Consider the following 4360-nt stretch of genomic DNA (forward strand, 5'->3'; position numbering starts at 1 on the left):
GTTCGGGGGTTAGATTTCTTATGTTTGGGGGTTAGATTTCTTAAGTTTTGGGGTTAGGAAATCTTACGTTTGGAGGTCAGTTTTCTTACGTTTTGGGGTTAGTAATTGCTAGGTTTGGTGGTTAGTTTTCTAACGTTTGAGGGTTAGTAATTTTTAAGTTTGGGGTTAGTTTTCTTACGTTTTGGGATTAGGAACTCTTACGTTTGGAGGTTAGTTTTCTTACGTTTTGGGCTTAGTAATTCCTACGTTTGGGGGTGAGTTTCATGAGAGGACGCAGTGCAAGTCTACTGTAAGTACGACGTCACGCAGAGATTTAATCTTTGTGGTTCCTTGGGGCGTCTGTAATCTCATTCAATATGACAGAGAATTAACGGCTCATGTTATTCTTACTTCTTTCTTCGCGATCTTGACAGTGTTTTTGAATATCGTAACTCGATACAAAATTACCGCAGGATAAATTCGAATTAAATAAGTCTGTGGCCTGCCAGTGCTTATGTACGTACCGTCTAATGAGAGGTACCAAGCAATTGTTGATCATACCGATCAAAAAATATATAGGCAGAATATGAAGGTTTACACAAACAATGAACTCCCAGCAGAAGGATCCGAAGGATGCAATACCACCACGTAAATTTAAAGACGAATACTGAGCAAGAACAATGGGGTAAACTTCTTACCGGTCCGACTTGGTTTAATAACGTTTCGGCTTTCAGCCTTCTTCAGATAATGTTAAAAACTAAAAACTAAAAACTATTTACAATGGCTGCGCGTATCAAAGGTACAGGCTTATATAACCATCTTAATTAGCGTTACAAAAAGGTTTGAATCACAAACAAAATAACAATAAAATAAAAGCGAGTGACAAAAGTTACGTAATAAGCCAAACATAACACATTCCCCGCTAGAGGCCTCTGAATGAACATAATTAAGGCTATAACATGATCCCAAAGCAGGGGCCCTTAAACAATACTGTAATAAATTCCCCGCTGAGGGACCATGAACAACCCAGCAAAAATGAAAATAACAGAATCCTCCAGTGGGGCCCATGAACGCAAAAGGCGAGTCACACAACATTTGAAACTATTTACAAAGGACTAAGAAATAAATAAAAATAGGAGCTGGACAAGTGTCAATTCATTTTCAATGCAAGAACATGTGAAAGGGTCTAATTAGTTGCTTTAATTAATACGATTTTTGGAGCGAAATTCCCGCCTTTTGTTAAGGCCATGTGGATTAAGTGTGAATAATTGCGTCATCCAATAGGCTTCTCTGGTGAGCAGTAACTGGTCTAAATGTAGCGGATTTTTGAAGGAAATAATTTACTCAATGACGATAAACCTTATTTGAGAAATGTCATGTTGGGAGCTATTAAAATGTACCGCCAATTCACATGTTCTTCTATTGTTAAGCATATTCGATTTATGGTTGCGTAATCTAATTTTGAACTCAGTTGATGTAGAACCCACATATTGTAAACTGCATTTACAGCATGTTGCGAGATAAATTACATTTTTGGATGAACAGGACAATTTCTGTCGGATAGCATAATGCCTACCCGTGACCGAGCTTTGGAATTTAGAAGCTTGAAGTAGGAAATTCTTACATAAGTCACATCTATTTTTTTCACATTTAAAACAGCCGCCCTCATTGACCGTCTGATTAGTAGCAGGGCTTGTTTGGAATTTAGAAGGTGCTAAAATTTCTTTGAGATTTTTGGTTCGGCGGTAAGCAGGAAAAACAGATTTTGCTGGAAAAATTTCTGCGATTAGAGGTGAAGATCTTCTCAAACTCATTAATAATTCATGCAGTCAAAAGCCAATAAATGACCTCCATTTCGGTCAGGTGGATGAATCTTGATACCCCAATGAAACACCAGATGAAACACCACCAGGTTTTCATCTGAGATCAAACATGTTTTTCATCTGAGATCAAACATTTGCATTTTAATGAGATTAATTTCTTATTGTTTCATTTGAGAAGACATGTCAAAAACTCGGGCTTCGTGCTTTATCACGGGTTCCAAATACCTCGAAACAGATGAAAGCACTCGGCCTGCGGCCTCGTGCTTTCATCTGTTTCTCGGTATTTGGAACCCGTGATAAAGCACTCGCCCTCGTTTTTGACATATTACTTAACAAATGAGCGTGCTTTCTAATGATGCTTTGAACGTCCGGCAAAATTGGATTATAATTGAGTACCAAAGGAAAAACTTTTTTGTTTGCTTTCACCTTTTTGCTTAAAAGTTCCGATCTTGTAATTTCAAGAGCCTTATCAAATTGTTTGTCAACTAAATTGGCCGGGTAATTCTGCGACTTAAGGTACCCTTTGTATTCCTTACATCTAGTTTGCAAAAAATCATCAGTAGAGCAATTGCGCTTAATTCTCAAGGCTACCCCATAAGGAATAGCCCTTTTGCTATATGACGGGTGTGAACTAGAAAATGGCAAATAGAGGTGACTGTCAGTAGGTTTAGAATAAATGTCAGAAACAATTAACCCATCCTTAAGGTGTAATGTAAGATCCAAAACGTGCAAAAAACTATCGGAATAAACCAATTCAAATTTGATAGTGGGGTACAAAGAATTAATATAATCAGTGAATTCCAGCAATTTAGGCAGCCCTTGAGTCCAGAGGTCAAAAATATCATCTCTATACCGCCACCAGAGCAACGGTTTTAAGTTCCCTTCAAATTTGGCTTTTTCATCGATTATGCCCATTGCTAAGTCTGCGGCCCCGCTGGAGGATTCTGTTATTTTCATTTTTGCTGGGTTGTTCATGGTCCCTCAGCGGGGAATTTATTACAGTATTGTTTAAGGGCCCCTGCTTTGGGATCATGTTATAGCCTTAATTATGTTCATTCAGAGGCCTCTAGCGGGGAATGTGTTACGTTTGGCTTATTACGTAACTTTTGTCACTCGCTTTTATTTTATTGTTATTTTGTTTGTGATTCAAACCTTTTTGTAACGCTAATTAAGTTGGTGATATAAGCCTGTACCTTTGATACGCGCAGCCATTGTAAATAGTTTTTAGTTTTTAGTTTTTAACATTATCTGAAGAAGGCTGAAAGCCGAAACGTTATTAAACCAAGTCGGACCGGTAAGAAGTTTACCCCACTGTTCTTGCTCAGTATTCGTGATCAGAAAATATATATATATACCTTTAATTATATAAAAGGGACTCGTCAGCAAAATACCAAGATTGTATGACGCTTTGCTTGGTCACGTACTTTGTTTTGTAATGAGTCAACAAGATCGATTTGCGCGAATTTCGCTGCAATTGTATGGTGAAAAAAATATTAGCCTGAATTTCGTACGATGCGTCCTGTGCACAAAGCTCGGAACTAATCGCCATCCTTTTTGACCGGGCCTTTAGTTCTACTAGTTGTACATTCACTTCCGGAACACAGCATTCCTAGCTAATGTTTCTATTGTTTTGCGATAAGCCGCTGACTTTTCAAATTTGGATAATAACTATCACTGTTTGGAAACGCGGGCACATATACAAGCATCTTGAAATGCGATCGCGTAATTATATTACGGCACTGTTTAGCGGGAACGAGAAGGAAGCGCGCCCTTCCGAAATTGTGATCGATCATGCCACGAAAGTCGCGTGGAAGTTCATTACAGAAAAAAAAAAAAAGGAAGATGCGCAAAGCAAGAAATAAAAGGAAGCGATTGCTAAGAGCCGCTAATGAAAGCGAAGCCGGACAGATGCGAAGACAAAACCTGAGAGACGTATTCTTCTGCTTTGGAATTGGCGCGTGTTAATTATGCGAAATGTTAGGCATTGAAACAAAGGAAATACAAGGGACAGAACCAAGGTAAGTCTCGCTTAGTCAAGAAGACGTAAGTTATCACAGAAGAGCATTTGCCTAGACAACCACAATTTTGAATAGTCACGCTTAACATAAACACGACCAACATGATCTTGCATTGTGCATCATCCGGGTTATTGTTCCGGGGGTAGGCGCCATAACATTCATAGTGTAGCAGAGCGGCCCTTAAAATTTATACTCCTGAACTTACAATGAAATGGAACAATCCATACTCACTTTCAGAGCAGGGGGCACGACAAATTCACTTTGTGCTCGAAATGTCCAAATTGTAGATGTATTTTCACACCAGACAAAACCATAATGAGGGGACTATATAGAACACTTTTATCAGTGAGGTCAGTATTTTACAAAAAAAGCAATAAAAAACACGTAACTATATAGCTGGTGAAGTAATGAAGGAAGTGACTATGAAGCAAACTCGTAAAAATAATTAAATGCAAAATAAAAAAATGCACAGCCAATGTCGTGGTTGATATCGGTGTCATGGTCTCGTGTAACAAAACAAATAACGCTAATACAACAACT

The 4360-nt window shown here is 38.4% G+C and overlaps 1 pseudogene; it reads right to left on the reverse strand.

The window, feature by feature from the left end:
• Nucleotides 1–980: 980 nt before the first annotated feature.
• Nucleotides 981–2777, reverse strand: LOC146486256 (uncharacterized; annotated as a pseudogene).
• Between the last annotated feature and the right edge of the window lie 1583 nt (nt 2778–4360).

This window comes from Pavona decussata, unplaced genomic scaffold, assembly GCF_977016875.1.
Source record: "Pavona decussata unplaced genomic scaffold, jaPavDecu1.1 SCAFFOLD_21, whole genome shotgun sequence".
Classification (NCBI taxonomy): domain Eukaryota; kingdom Metazoa; phylum Cnidaria; class Anthozoa; order Scleractinia; family Agariciidae; genus Pavona; species Pavona decussata.